Raw genomic sequence first — 17,258 nt, 5'->3', positions numbered from 1 at the left:
AAGATGATGGTTGTACGTATTCGCAAATGCGAATACATTTCATGTACAATTCATTCACAACCAAAGGGTGCATGAACCTTGCAAAAGGTCAAACTTTGTTTACCATAAAAATACAACGAGAGGAGGAGGAGGGGGGAGGGGGGGACATAGATGGACTCAAAGGGAGCATTGTAAGGTGGCTCACCTCGAGCAGAGATTAAAGTGTCCAAAACTTTTTTGTATCACTTTCTCAGATCTGAAGATGGCAGTTTAACTTTTTTGGACCCAGCGGGTGCAATTGTGTATGTTAACTTTTACTGTGTCTTAGCTGCAACAGAAGTATTTTTTTTTTCATTGGGAACCTGAGTTACACATTTGTGACAGTTCAAGCTTTTCATCACGCGCAAATGCTGGCAGCTGTTGGGCATCACTATGAAAATGTCGGCAAGTCAACGTAGCAGTGCGCAACAGTTCGTGACCACCAGAATACGGGGATGTGTTTGGTTCGTTATATTCCACTGTACAAATGAATACTGTTGTTATTTTCCATGGTAATTATTAAATGATCATTACAATATTTATTAGCCGTCCGGAGTGGCCGAGCGGTTCTAGGCGCTACAGTCTGGAGCCGCGCGACCGCTACGGTCGCAGGTTCGAATCCTGCCTCGGGCATGGATGTGTGTGACGGCCTTAGGTTAGTTAGGTTTAAGTAGTTTTACGTTCTAGGGGACTGATGACTTTAGAAGTTAAGTCCCATAGTGCTCAGAGCCATTTGAACCATTTTGAACAATATTTATTGCAATAGAGAATATTTCTTAATCAGTTAGTTTGGGCCATAAAATGAAGCCAAGCGTAAAAGTACGTTTTCAAAACGGGTACATATTTATGTATAAATCTTGCATCCAAAATCATTTTAAAGAATCACCTAAGAGCTTTACCAAATAAAGAAATATTTCCTTCTTCCAAAAAAAAAAAAAAAAAAAAAATGAAACATGGCACTAAGGGAAAGCCAGGATTCGGTGTGGACGGGGTCTCACTCACTTACCGTTGCTTGCTCAGTATTTTCTTTTTTAAATCACATACACTTTACTTGGAACCAATTGCAAATAAGGTTGACAATAAGGAACAATTATCAAATTTGACTGTTAAGACACAATGTGTAATAAAATATTTTTAAGCAAGTTGCACTTACAGCTGAAGGCCTTATTGACCAGGAATTCAAATTATTTATCGACTGAAGGCACCAATAGTAATAACTCAAAAACAATTTGACGGCTGAAGACCTGGGTAGCAAATTCTTAAAAACAGTATCTCCAAGAGATACTAAAATATTTTTAAAAAAATCACAATCATCAAATTTCACTATTAAGAGACAATATCTAATTAAAAATTCTTTAGACAACTTTTATCCACGGCCTAAGGCCTCCCTGACCAGAAATTCAAATTATTTGTTGGCTGAAGGCCCCAATGGTAATAATTCAAAATTAAAATTAAAAAAAAAACAATGATCACAATCTGATCTAACCAAGAGAGAAGTGGGCTCAGACAGTGGTCCAACTTTGAAATCAATGAGACAGGCAGCCAAGAGTTGTATTCACTTAACCAAATGGCAACTCAAACTAGTGACAATTTAAACGCAGACCAAAACTCTTGCAGAATCTACCTAACGTCTGATAACCAATACAATGATGGAATAACCAAAGCAAGGCGGAACTGGCAGACAGTACTGCGTCTTGAGGATCCAGTGTTTAGAACATCCAGAAGCAAAAAAGTGTTCAAATGTATGTGAAATCTTATGGGACTTAACTGAGCCGCACAGTTCATGACTGCAGCGCCCCAGACTGCTCGGCTAATCCCGCGCGGCCATCCAGAAGCAGAAGGAATGACTACGACCAAGGTAGTCCAAAGGAAACAACATATCCAGACCACAACCAAGGAGGCTGTCGAATTACACGCCTTACCGGACAGCAGCAGCAAGTCGACGAAAAGTACACTGCCGCGAAAATACGCTAACCTCCAGGGCAGGTAACTGGGGCGTTAGCGGCCACTAGGCAGAAAAATCCTGCTGGTTGAACTTCACCAATAACACAAAGAATTCAATGATTAATGATAAGAAGTTGAGGATGGCTAACTAATTTCACCACCTCCAAACACTCCACTCCTTGCTCTTTGTCTCGGCGACCCTGCGAGCAGCAACGCGCGAACAAACGGCGTGATCCTAAAATAGTAGAGATTTCACTACTGGGTTAATGTTCACTCAACTCAAAGGTCCTGGGTCCAGTGGACAACGAGGTTGCGGCCCTCGCAACTACAGCCCCTCGATATGGCAGTGCCTGCGTGCCGCCAGCAGTCCCGGCATGTCCTTGAGCTGCCGGACCTCTCTGCTGCTCCGTCCCATCTGGACTCCCCGACACACTCCGACTCGGAAAACACTTGATGCTTTTCCAAAGATAGTACCAAGGTACGACATATCGATAACCGCTGCTGCTGCCAATCACGGACAGACAACGCTACCAAACGCAGTGGCGCCAGTAAACACAAGAAGGAAACGAGACGCCACCGTCCCTATTACATGATGCCAACCTACCAACGGCAGCAACGATAGCCGCAACACGACTCAAAAAAATTTAAGTCTGAAATGGTTAAACTGCCGAAACTAGCTGTCTATATATGAATTTACTGCGATCTGGGCAAAGAAAACTTCTCTAGTAAGACCACCATATTTTTCAGTTGTCGAGTTCGCTCACTTGCTAACAATGTCAGGTAACCGTAACACAATTTGTCAGGACGACCTCTGCATCCTAATTTACATCGTTTTATAACAGAGTCATAGAACAACAGTAACAACATAGCAGAGAATATAAAAATTAATAACAACTAATTTTAAGTTTTTTGACTATTTCGCAGCGTGCCCCAGTTATGTAGTATGTGTCCATCAATAAATGTAAATTGTTAATATTACATCATTCTTATTGAAACATCTCGTGTAAGCTTTTGCTATTCTCTCATGGTGCCGTATGCTTGCAGTCCAGCTGCGGCATGGCAATGGTAAGATATAAGGCTGCAATTGGGCGAGAGATAGCTTGAGAATACCAATGAGATGCCATAAATTTCTCTGTTGGAAAACATTAATCGACGTCGGTCTGTATCAAGCAGATAGTCCAAGTGCAAAGTGCAGTAGGCATGCAAATCAGCCCCCCACAGCGTACGCCACTAGCCCCTAAATAACAGAGCAATTATTCTTCAAATCTTCAGCAGCCCGCGAAGTTACGAGTGGCGTAGGTCTCCGAGCTTTAAAAGCTGCATCTGACTCAGGCGAAACTGGCAAACTGGCAGCCGTCGTGGGTTTCCTAAAGGGGAGAAGTGGCTGGCTTCGCCAAATAAAGAAACCAGCCGCCCCCCGCCAGGGCGCGCTCTTTTTGCTCCGCTGCAGGACGTTGCCGCGCCGCGCACCGGCGCGCCATCAGGTGCACCAGGCACCACGGAGCCCTGTTCGGAGCAGTATCCGATAATCTTCTACAACTAAAAAATCTGAAATAAAAATAAAAATAATTGTCCAGGTGCGAGTAGGACTCGCGCTCAAACACTTCAGTACTGACTTAATTATGTACTCGTACAATGTGACAATTATTGAACTACCTGAAAAAAACTAAATTAATTGCAAACTACGGCGTGCACACAGTTTATTCAACTGTTAAACGTCACTACAGATTTTCGGATTTAGATTATGACTTGTTCGATATGCCTGCCATCATTGGCGATGATGTGGCGCAGACGAATAGCGAAATTCTGCGTGACCCGCTGAAGTGTCGGAACATCGTTGCTGTCGATGACCTCGTGAATGGCTGTTTTCAGCTCAGCATTGGTTTTGGGGTTATTGCTGCACACCTTTCTTTAATATAACTCCATAAAAAGGAGTCACATGGGTTAGGATCTGGAGAATACGGCGGCCAATCGAGGCCCATGCCAGTGGCGTCTGGATACCCCAGAGCCAGAATGTTGTCCCCAAAGTGCTCCTCCAGGACATCAAACACTCTCCTGCTTCGGTGGGGTCAAGCTTCGTCTTGCGTGAACCACATCTTGTCAAAATCAGGCTCACTTTGGATAATGGGGATGAAACCGTCTTCCAAAAACTTCAAGAACCGTTCGGTAATCACCGTGCCATCAAGGAATATCGCACCGATTATTCCGTGACTGGACATTGCGTTCCACACAATTCCTGTTGAGGTTGAGGAGACTTCTCGATCGCGAAATGCAGATTCGCAGTTCCATAATGCGCCAATTTAGCTTATTGACGAACCCATCCAAATGAAAGTGGGCCCTTCAAACCAAAGCCCTGTTGCTCAATTCTGTGGACAATTGTGTTGGCAAAACTTGAAACGTCCCCTTAGAAAAATTTGTGAATTACTGTGCTGATAAACCTCTAAGTTATTTGATTTCCAAGCAGCTGAGCAAAACTGAACGTACTCAGACATTACTCTCTTTATTTATTCTGATTATCACTAAACTGACAGCCAATATTTTTAGCGCAACGCAATCTGACTTCTAAAAATCCCTACAAAAGAACGGCCCTGACTAACAGTAACCTATACCTTTTATGAATCACTTACCTCACAAAAATCTTCCTTACTCGAACTATTGCAATACAGCGAGCGCCACTACTGCCACCTAAATAGAAGATTCAAACTACTGCAGGCACTAACTACTGATAGGCATAGTTAGCAAATGAAAGATTTTGATAGAGAACAAACAATGTATTTAACTTAATAGTAATGAAAAGTCATATATATATCAGTTCATGATATCCAGTACTACAAATTTACTCTTTCTGGCGGACACACGTCCAGATCGTCCGCTCTTAAAATTCTGCCATCTCTCTCCCCACATCCACCACTGCTGGCGGCTCACCTCCAACTGCGCAACGCTACGCGCTGTTCACATCCAGCTGCCCAACACTACAATAGCGAATATTTCAACATTGCCAACCAGCCACAGACTGCACACAGCACAGCCAGTGATTTTCATACAGAGCGCTACGTGGTGTTACCAACATAAAAACCTTAACAGCCTCCTTACAAACTCTACCGCAGTTCCATGGGCCTCAGGTTTAAAGGCTGATGGATTTCAATTTTGTATGGGAAGAGATGCAGATCTTCCACAACAGGTTGTAGCAGTGTCTCCTGGTTGATTCCCACTTGTTGTGCAACTCGTCTGATCAGTTTCCTGGAACTGGTTTGAAACACAGTGCGTGTCTTCTCGATGTTTTCAGGCGTTTTCATCCTTTTTGGGTGACCCGCGTCCCCAACGCTGTCATCACGAACACTGCACATTCTCACAAACTTTAGAACTCTTGATTGTTAGCACACATGGAACGGTTGTCTTCAGTTTGAATTCAGTCGGTCGCAAAGTTCCTTTGAGCCGTAGTTGGGCTGTTATTGCTTGCATAGTAGGCCTTCACAAGCGCTATACGCTCAGGCACGCTTTACCGTGACATTTTCACGTGCAAATGGCAGAGAACAACAAGACGCGTGCACATGTGCATATTAATTCCCGTCATGCTCCGCGGGCAATCGTGCAGTTTGAAAGTCCTAACGCAAACCATTCAGAAGTTATGCCAATTTTACTTCATATAATTCAAGAACAGTCACGCTGTATATAGACAGTTGATCCACCCCGAGAATCTAGAATCTCGACTTTTCTAACTGTTGTCGACATTCGTGCTCACAAGATGTCTGTCACGGGAATTCCAAGACTTTCGCGAATATTTTAATTTTGAAGTCGGATAACATAATAAATATGTTTTTCGTACGCTATAATTACAAGTTCCGGTTTTTCCTGTATTTCTACTGTGAAAATTTCTTTTTAAGGCAAATTTCATGATTCCAGATAACGACTGACTTTACGAATATCGAAATATGTGACATAAGTGGCCGTGTCTATCGATTGCGTTGGCTTCGAGGCTTAACCTTTTTGCACTAAAGGACCATACATCTTAGTAAGTGAAACAATTTCAGCATGATGCGTGCAGCCCTTCCTGACAAAGAGCGGTCTTAACAGAAAGACGAACAGACAGTGGGATAACAAATGGCCAAATAATTTTTTTTGTGATGTAATTCCAACTTTATAATTCTCGGATTTTTTTCCTTTACTTTTACTGTAAAACCTTGTTTTTTGCCAAATTTCGTGATTCTGTTTCAACGGGAAAAAACCTATACGTTTTGATAAGTGAGTTAGCGAGTATCAAAATATATGACATAAATAGCCTTATGTCTTAATTGCATTGAGTTAGAAGCTTCACTTTTTTTACACCACCAGAGGAACAATGACTTTCGTATGTGACATAAATTTCATTTTCGTACGTCTGCCCATTCCTGAGACAAAGGGTCGGACGGAAAGACACACGGACGGACGGACAACGAAGCGGTTCTATAAGGGTTCAGTTATACCGATTTAGGTACGGAACCCTGAAAAAGAAATTAAGATTGCACAGCTCACAACTTTATCCATGTGATTTCCTTAAAATTCCGTGTAAAGAAGTCCAGAAATGTAAGCCCGTGCACGTCAAATAACGCAGACTAGACTAGAACGTCAGTGAATCATAGTTTGAATCAAACAACTGATAAAAATATCTGGGTGACACAGTTTGTGGGGATATGAAACGGTGTGATGTTACAGGTTCAGTCATAGGTAAAGAAGGAGACAGACTTCAGTTCCTTGGTACGAAAATACAGCCAGTCTATAAACGAATTTGCATAAAAAACACTCGTCTGTCCCATTCTAGAATATCGTTCAAGTGGATGGGACTCATACTATACAGGTTGGTCCAGTGATCGTGACCGGGCCTAATATCTCACGAAATAAGCGTCAAACGAAACAACTACAAAGCACGAAGCTTGTCTAGCTTGAAGGGGGAAACCAGATGGCGCTATGGTTGGCCCAGTAGATGGCGCTGCCATAGGTCAAATGGATATCAACTGCGTTTTTTTAAAATAGGAACCCCCATCTTTTATTACATATTCGTGTGGTACGTAAAGAAATATGAATGTTTTAATTGGACCAATTTTTTCGCTTTGTGATAGATGGCGCTGTAATAGTCACAACCATAATGGTTCAAATGGCTCTGAGCACTATGGCGCTTAACTGCTGGGGTTATCAGTCCCCTAGAACTTAGAACTACTTAAACCTAACTAATCTAAGGACATTACACACATCCATGCCCAAGGCAGGATTCGAACCTGCAACCGTAGCAGTCGCGCGGTTCCGGACTGAAGCGCCTAGAATCGCTCGGCCACAGCGGCCGGCTTTTTGACTGGTGGTCACATTAATGTGACTAGACAACGTTTGCAGTCTTCAATACACAACATAAACAATAGAGCAGCTGACTTCACGTGATTCACAGTTTCGTTTCCGACTGCTCCCTGCACTGTTCGTGCACGCTTACCATGATTTCACTGTACTCTGCACTTCGTTTTTGGCTAGCAATCCACTTCATAAACTTCCCCTTTATCGATCTCAAGCCGTGCCTTTTCGCCAGCGCGAGTGATCATTGTGTTCTATCTACACATAGTAGGATAAAAAAGCTAATGAAATACGTCGTGTTTCAAATATTAAGGGTCACAGTTATGCAGAACTCAGGTTGCATGTTATAATAAATCAATAGAAGGAAAAGAATATTTTGATTTCTATTGATGTAAACAGTTCACACTCTGTAGCAATAATGTACTCACGTAGTAAGTGTTCAAAATGCATTACAGCATAATTCACTGACAAAAATGAACTCGTTTCATAATTAATTGCCTCTATCGCTTGCACATGATGTTTATGATAGTAGTGTAAACTGCTACTCAACCAGTTAACTGAGAAATTGACTGGTATGACTGGTACTTACGAGGAGAACACGTCAAGTGCCATAACCCGATTTCTCAGGAACTTGGCTCAGTGGAATAAGCAAGCACTTGTCTCGGCGTACCCACAGATGCTCGACCAATTTTGGGAAAACGGCGTTCAAAGTTTTGGAGGTACTTTGTGTGACCTGCGGTGAGTACATAGGTCAACCAAAGCAGTGGCACGGTGGTTAGCGTCGGGGCTTTGCAATTTTGCTCCCCGTGTTCAAAACCTTATTATTATTTTTATTTCAGTTTTTCATTCATGTACCTATGTCCTTAATATTTTCTACACGAACGTTTTTCAATATATATTGAAATACTGTTGTCGTTATTCGTCCAGCAAATGTATGTCTGGTGAATAAATTTCAAAAAAAGGAAAACAAAACAATAAATGATTGAGAAAACTATTTAAAATTGTTTTCGGTGAAATTTCTGTAGTGTATCTTGAGTCATAATCAATTGCAAGTGCCAGTTTTCGATAAAGGTTGGCCGTGAAAGTATTGCCAACCCGTGAACTTTTCAGCAATATCCTTCTCCAATTGATATTCATATGAAGAAATGTCACTGAGACAAATCTGCCTTCACGCGATGCTCGTGGTATTCAGAACTTCTACGTTTCAAATGTTTCCACGATCGGTATATGCAAGGCAGTGCACCAAATTAGAATAAAATATAAGAATTAATACAAGATTTAAAGAACGAAGTATAACACTATGAGAATTTTAAAAGTTTTAACCCTTGAAAATACCATACATACGTATATTATAAAATAAATGCATGATACTGCGAAACCCAGTTGTAATTTTACAATTAATGTACCGCTCTCGTATACCCTAACTCGGTAAGGAACATTTGTATAGTGACCTACTACAGACACGGATAGATAAATGAAAATAAAATAAAATAAGTAAAAGAATACTCAGATTTCGAACGTGAGATGCAAAACTGAGAGGCCTCAGCGCTAGCAATTGCATCACCATTTCAGGTGACATTATCGCGCACTAAAAGTCGTCTAAATTACGTCGAAAATTTTAAATGTCTTTCTCTCAGAAAGGGTTTAGTATCTACGGGTAAGCCGAGACACTCTTCCACTGAGCGAAGAGCCTGAGAATTCGGATTATGGCATTTGCCGTGTTCTCTTCGTTAGTGTTAAATCTTCTCGCACGTGATCCATCGCCAAAACCTCACATTCTAATGTGCGAACAATTCTTTGTTGAGAGCCTTGACCAGACGTTTGTGGTTGAACGATGTAATTTGTCTTAAGTTTTTTATCAGTGGCGATAATTTTCTTCCAGCTAAGATGACATCTGTTCCAGAACTATTTTTCTCCGCACAATCGTTCAGTTAGTAACCGGGCACTATACCCTGCTGCAGCATACATGCAGGACATAATGCAAGTTCCTAAACTGAGCAAGGACATAAATTAGTTTTACAGACTGCTACGATGCAAACAGTTAAAATACATTTAACAAGCTAGGCACTTGTATTTTGTGTTTTGGGTCTTCTTTGCTGAGTCTGGTAGGTACCGTGAGCAGCAAGCAGTGCCATTTGCATGTCAAGCACACCGCAGATTCTCGGGAGTGTCCTGTGGTCACTGACCACAGTGAAGGCCAGAACATTTGTGCAGGTGTGTTTCCGCCAGCAGTGAGGACACGTCAAGTTCTTCCCGCGAGATGACTAGCAAAGCTGTACGACAAAAACTGTCTCAGTAGATCACAGAACAGAGATAATTAGAGTAATAGACTAATAATTAAGAATAGGAAAAATATCTTACGAGACTCGCTAAGAAAATCAAAATTTAATTTAAGCAAGCATTAAAAGTCATAGCAAAAGACGACATTTAGGAGGATGGCCGCCCTATGGTTGGCTGGTTCTTCTTGAGACGTGCTGACATAGCAGAACGTGCCGTCGGGACAGGAATCTCTCTCGTTTCATCGGGAGACTTGGTAAGGTTCATTTCTAGCAGAGACTTGGTGACATTCGTTTCTCAACAAGGCTTTGTGGCCTAAAGAAGACAAAGCGGTTTGCCGTGTTGGTAACTGATAGCGGCGTTGAGATTCGTATGTACCCCAAAAACTAAACACATTTATGTTTCCGTTACAGTTCTGAGATTTTTGTGCATAGATTTACTATTAGTCATGCGCTAAAATCGGCACCGTTTTAGACGTCTCCTATTTGTAAAGCTTTCCTGAAATCATTATTAGTGTGGATGTAAAACCTGTGCTGGTCGTTGCGTACAGCAGCCAACGCAGATACCAGCAGAAGTACTAAGGCTCTTCTCACATAAACCACGTAGGTTTATAAAACGCATACCTCATTCAGGAACTTGCACTGTCATTTTCAAACATTGGTTCCTTATCTCGGAAGTGGACAGGATCCCCTACCGCGCTAGTACTTCTGATTTTCTAAACGGTTGAGAAACCCTGAGTAAAAGCTTGTGTAGATTACATGTAACAGAAGGACTTTTCACCAGACTTACTAGGAAACATTAGTCGTCTGAAACATCAGTCACCAACCTCAGTCTCAGTACTGCTATGTTTAAAAACATTTTATATTGCAGGACCCTATATACCGTGTTAGTCGCAGTAAAAGTCACTATATACGACGTATTAATGACAAACAAATCAATGAATTTAAAGATGGAATCAGGTTATTAACAGATTAGCTATATTCATGTAGAGTCATTCTGCAGTAATTATATACTTCTCTGATATATATCCTCTTAATATACACTGCCGGGGAAAAATTAGGACACACTTTTAGACGTTTCCAGTCCACTCAGGATATATTGTTGCATCAGTGCCTATGGAGTGATTGCATTTACGAGCTTTTCTGAGGCACTTGATAGTGACCTATGCTGAAACAAGTCTAGTGATTCTGCTGGCCAGGCTAGCTGCTGCACGTCTTGCAGAGCACGTTGAGTTTCAGTGTTTGTGGGCAAGCACTATCCTGTTGGAACAACACATCACCTTCCTGCTATAAGAACTGCAAAAGAATGGGTCTAACAACATTCTGCATGTACCGAGTGGTTAGCGTTCCTTCCAGGAACACTAAAAGTGAACGAGAGTTGTAATTTATCGCATCCTGGACCATGACGCACGGACGGGACCAGTGTGCCTGGGACGAATGCAATCTGCGATACAGCGCCCACCATGTTTCTAGTCGTACACGCAAACACGTAACATTACACCTAGATACTTGATCGACCAGACTGTGTCAAGCAGCATACTATAAATACTGTATTCGAACGTTATGAGTCTGTTTTTATACTCATCTGTGTTAACTTACATTTTTCTACATTTAGAGCCATCTACAATTCATCACACCAAGTAGAAATTTTGTCGTATCCTCCTAAAGTCACTCATCGCCGACACCTCCCCGTATACCGTGTCATCATCAGCAAACAGCTGCAGACTGTTGCTTACCCTGGCCGCCAAATCATTTATATACACAGAAAAAAACAGCGGTTCTGTAACTCTGTCCTGAGGCACTCCTAACGATACCCTTGTCTCTAATGAACGCTCGCCGCCAAGAACAACTTCCTTAAAAAGTCTTCGAGCCACTCACATATCTGCGAACCTATTTCGTATGCTCGTATCTACGATAACATTTGTCTGTGTGACACATTGCAAAACGCTTTTCGGAAATCTAGGAATGAGGAATCCGCCTGTTACCCTTCATCCATAGTCGGGAGGATATCGTACGAGAAAAGGCAAGCTGAGTTTCTCACGGGCGATGCTTCCTAAAGCCGTGCTGACTCGTGGACAGGAGCTAAAGTAAATTTCTAATATTCGAACTCACATTACGTGCAAGAATTCTGCACCAAACTGATGTTACGTATATTGGCCTGTAATTTTGCGGGTCCATTCTTTTACCTTTCTTATATAGAGCAGTTGTCTACGATTTATTTCAGTCGCTTAGGACTTTGCGCTGCGCGAGACATTCGCGATAAAGGCAAGGCTAAGTAAGGGACCATTATTTACTCATTCCATTTCATAACGTTTCGCAGCATTGTTGTTGCTGTTGTTGCAGCTCTTCATGCTAGCCTGTCCTGTGTACCCCCCCCCCCCCCTCCATCTTTGTATAACTATCGCAACTTACACACATTTGAAACTGCTTACTGTATTCATGCAATGGTCTCCCCCTATAATTTTTTACCCCTCCTTCTGCCTACCGAGCGAGGTAGCGCAGTGGTAGCACACTGGACTCGCATTCGGGAGGACGACGGTTCAATCCCGCGTCCGGCCATCCTGATTTGGGTTTTCCGTGATTTCCCTAAATCGCTCCAGGCAAATGCTGGGATGGTTCCTATGAAAGGGCACGGCCGACTTCCTTCCCCATCCTTCCCTAATCCGATGAGACCGATGACCTCGCTGTTTGGTCGCTTCCCACATCCAACCAACCAACCAACCCATCCCTCTGCCTCCCAGTACTTTATTCCATTGTTCTTGATGGTTCAGGATGTGTCCTACTACCAACCGATACACTCTTTTAGACAGGTTATACCATAAATTCCTCTTCTCCACAATTCTATTCAGTAATATCCCATTTCTTAACCCATTTACCAATCTAACCTTCATCATTCTTGTATCGCACCACATTTCAAAAGCTTCTATTATCTCTTGTATGAACTGCTTATCGTCCACATTTGAGTTCCATATAAGGCTAACTCTAGACAAATACCTTCAGAAAAGACTTTTAATACTTAAATTGATGTTCGATGTTAACAGATTCCTGTTTTCCAGAACTGATTTTCTTACTATTAGCAATCTGTATTTTATATCCTCTTTGCTTCGGCCATCATAAGTTATTTTGCTGCCCAAATAGCAAAACTCATCAACTACCTTTAATGTATTATTTCCTAACCTAGTTCCGTCAGCATCACCCGATTTGGTTCGACTGCATTTGTAAGTAGGCTGTTTAGGTTTTTATATTGGTAACGCCACGTAGCGCTATGTATGAAAACCACTGCCTGTGTTGTGTACAGTTGTGGCTGGGTCGCATTGTTGGAATACTCGCTATTGTAGTGTTGGGCAGTTGGCTATTAACAGCGCGTAGCGTTGCGCAGTTGGAGGTGAGCCGCCAGCAGTGGTGGATGTGGGGAGAGAGATGGCGGAGTTTTGAGAGCGGATGATCTGGACGTGTGTCCATCAGAGACAGTAAATTTGTAAGACTGGATGTCATGAACTTATATATATATATATACTTACTTACTTATCGCGAATGGACCCAGAAGGATCACGCAAAGCTTTCTGACGTCGTTTCTTCCATACTTCTTTCATTCGTTCTCCATGTTTTCTTTTTCTTTCTTCTGTCCATTTTGTTCCTGGTCTCTTTAGTGCTTCCTTCTCCGACAATACAATCCACTTTTCCACCTTATTTCTAAAAGTTTTCCTATCTTTGACATCTTTAAGTTCAATATTTGCTTTTTGTAAATCTAATTTTACTTGGCTAATCCATGGTGTTGTTGATTTGACTTTTTCTATGTAAGTGAGAATTCTGTTGGTGAGTCGTGCGGGGGGGAGTCTAGTGACATGTCCATAAAATTTTAATCTTCGCCTTCTTATGTCTGCTGCCAGGTTTGATATAGTTTCTGTGGTTCTTCTTGATTGTATCTGGTATCCTTCTTCTGTTAATTTTGGACCTAAAATCTTTCTCATAATTTTGCGTTCTTCTTTTAGTATTTTTTCTAAATCACATTTTGTGTGGAGTGTGAGCGTTTCACTAGCATATAGTGCTGCTGGCTTAATTACTGCGCAGTAGTGTCTGATTTTTGTGTTCGAGGAGATGCATTTTTTATTGTATATTTCATGTGTCATACCATATGCTCTCTTCATTTTCTGTTGTCTGATCTTCTGTGCAACTTTCTCTCCTCCGGTTGGCTCCAAAATTTCACCTAGGTATTTAAAATGTTTTACTCTATTTATTTTTCCATATTTTGTGTTCAAACTGTGTATATGGAATTTCGTACAGAAAAATTCTGTCTTTTGAAACGAAATTTGTAAACCTACTTTATCCGCGCATTCCTTAAGGATCTCTATTTGTTTGGTGGCGATTTCTTCATCATCTGCAAGTATGGCCAAGTCGTCCGCGAATGCTAAACAAGATATCTCCACGTTGTCTTTGGTTCTACCAAGATGGATTGGTTTCCAGTAGGATTGATTTTTTAATTCTTTTTCCCATTCCTTAATGACTTTATCCAGGACTATATTAAACAGAAGTGGAGATAGCCCGTCACCTTGACGTACTCCAGTTTTTATGAGAAAAGGTTCAGAGATTTCTCCCCTGAATTTAACTTTAGATACAGTGTCTGTCAGTGATTCTTTGATAAGCCTTAGTGATTTGGAGTCAAGTCCAAGTTCCTCTAAAATGTTAAACAAAGATTGCCGGTCAATTGAGTCATAGGCTTTCTTAAAATCTACAAATGTACAAATTATGGGGGCATTTCTAATTGCTTTGTGTTTTAATATTGTCTTTAAATTAAATATTTGTTCTATGCATGAGCGACCGGGGCGGAAGCCTGCTTGATAATCACCAATTTGGCGTTCCAGCTGCTCTTGTGTTCTTTTCAGCAGGCATGTTGAGAGAATTTTGTAGGTGACTTGTAAAAGTGAGATTCCCCTGTAGTTATTGACATTTGTTCTGTCTCCTTTTTTATGTAACGGGTGAATAAGGGCACATTTCCAATCCTCTGGTAATTTTTCTGTTTCCCATATTTTTGTTATTATTTTTGTGAGCTCTTGCAACGTCTTTGGTCCTAGGTTTTTTAATAGCTCTGCAACAATGCCATCTTCGCCAGATGTTCTATTATTTTTTAAGTTTTTAATGTGACATTTGATTTCTTCCTGTGTTGGTGGTAATGAATCCGGTTGAGCGTTGGCACTGATTTCTTTGGGAAACCTTAAACTAGGTTCTGGGCAATTTAGTAGGTTAGAAAAATATTGAGCCAATACTTGACAGTTTTCCTGGTTTGTTAGGGCTAATTTACCATCAGGTTTTCTGAAACATAAATTTTGAGGGATATATCCTCGTATTTTATCTGCGAAAGTTCTGTAGAAGTCTCTTGTATTATAGTTTTGGAAATTTTCTTCTATGGCATCCAGTTGTGCCTTTGTGTACTTCCTTTTTGCTTGCCTAATAGATTTTGAAACCTGTTTTCTAACCTCGTTAAATAAATGTAGACTTTCTTGTGATTTTTTACTGTTATATTCTTGAAATGCCTTTTTTCTCCTTTCCAATGCATTTTCACAGTCTGAATCCCACCAAGGGTGTTTGAATATCTTTTTCAAGGGAATAGTTTCCTTGGCTATTCGCGTGATTTTAGAATGAAATTCTTCCCATGTGTTTGCCTTTTCCTTCTCCCATTCTTCTTTTACTTTAGATTCTTTAATCTTCTTGGTGTCATATTTCTGTATTTCTGTTTTCTTCTGATGACTTCTTCGTGCTGTAAACTTGATTTTAATTCTAGTTAGGTAATGGTCTGAATCAATGTTTGCTCCTCTGCGTACTTGGACGTCGTAAATTTATTTTTGTACTGGGTATGAAATCGCCACATGATCTATTTGAAACTCGCCAATTTGTTGTATAGGAGATCTCCATGTCTTTTGTTTTCTTGGACATTTTCTTAGAGATGTTGACATTATCTTCAGGTTATTCTGCTTACATAGTTCGACGAGCCTTGTACCATTTTTATTGGTAAATTTATGTGCAGGATATTTGCCTACGGTTTTTTGGTGGATTTTCTCTCTACCAATTTGGGCATTAAAATCGCCGAGTAGAACTTTTGTATCATCTTTTGGAATCTTGGCCATTATATTCTCCAAATTTTTCCAGAACTTTTCTGTTTCTATGGGGTTTTTCTTGTTGTCTCCGTTTGTGGGAGCATGAACATTAACCATTGTGTATGTATTGTTGGCACATTGTAAGCGCATCGTCATTATCCTATTATTTACGGGAGTAACTTCCTTGATAGAGCTGAGCACGCTCTTGTGTATGATAAACGCCATCCCGAGATGGGGGGCTCCTCTTCCGATTCGTTTATCCGTCTTGCTCTTAAAGATGCGATAGTTGCCACAATCTGATGTTTCTTCATCTGTAAAACGTGTCTCCTGTAAAGCTAGTATTACTATCTTTTGCTTTTCAAGTTCTGTTGTAAGGTTTAGAAGTTTTCCTGGTTGGATTAATGTATTTATGTTAAAGGTTCCAATGTATGTAGGTGTTTTAAGTGGAAGTTTGCCAGAGAGCTCCGACTTTCTCTGGTGTAATCGTGTAAGTCCAGGTTCCCCAGAATCCGAATTCCTGGTTGCCATCTGTTGATGGGTGGATTGGTTACCACCTGGGGTAAAGTTGTTATTACTTGCACGAGTCATACTTGCTTGTAATCAAGTTGGTCCAGTGTTTCCACTGGGTGTTTAGAACCAGGGATTGTTAGTTCCTGGCGCATTATGACCAGCCGCACATTGTGTGAACAGACGCTGACCAGGATGCCGATGGTTCCCACTTCAGACGCGTCCTGGATTTGGGTGTTGACAGTGCTTATTGTAATGGCGGCACTTACTCGCCATGACACAGCAACGTCTTCGGGTTCTGTGGTTTTTGAATGAGTGTGACCCTTGCCAAAAGTCACCCTCCCACACCCTCGTGATGCTGCCGCCTCGGTCCGGGACTGCTTATTTGGGCTTCCCCTTATTCGCAGCTGTCCACCATATCTGATGGATCGTTCGCTATCCGCCACCTGCGACCCGCCCTGTACCTGAGGCTCGGCTAGGGTATATATATATATATATATATATATATATATATATATATATATATATAATGACTTTTGAACACTGTTAAGGTAAATACATTGTTTGTTCTCTATCAAAATCTTTCATTTGCTAACTATGCCTATCAGTAGTTAGTGCCTTCAGTAGTTTGAATCTTTTATTTAGGTGGCAGTAGTGGCGCTCGCTGTATTGCAGTAGTTCGAGTAAGGAAGATTTTTGTGAGGTAAGTGATTTGCGAAACGTATAGGTTAATGTTAGTCAGGGCCATTCTTTTGTAGGGATTATTGAAAGTCAGATTGCGTTGCGCTAAAAATATTGGCTGTCAGTTTAGTGTTGATCAGAATAGGTAAAGAGCGAAATGTCTGAGTACGTTCAGTTCTGCTCAGCTGTTTGAAAATCAAATAATGTAAGAGGTTTATCAGCACAGTAATTCATAAATTTTTCTAAGGGGACATTTCAAATGTATTATTTCCTAATCTAGTTCCGTCAGCATCACCTGATTTGGTTCGACTGCATTCCATTGCCCTTGGTTTACTTTTGTTGATGTTCCTCTTATTCCCTATTTTCAAGACATTTCCATTCAGCTGCTCTTACAATTCCTTTGCTATCTATGATAAAATTACAG

This window comes from Schistocerca serialis, chromosome 8 (assembly GCF_023864345.2).
Source record: "Schistocerca serialis cubense isolate TAMUIC-IGC-003099 chromosome 8, iqSchSeri2.2, whole genome shotgun sequence".
Taxonomy (NCBI): domain Eukaryota; kingdom Metazoa; phylum Arthropoda; class Insecta; order Orthoptera; family Acrididae; genus Schistocerca; species Schistocerca serialis.
Note: the sequence above shows the minus strand (reverse complement) of the source record.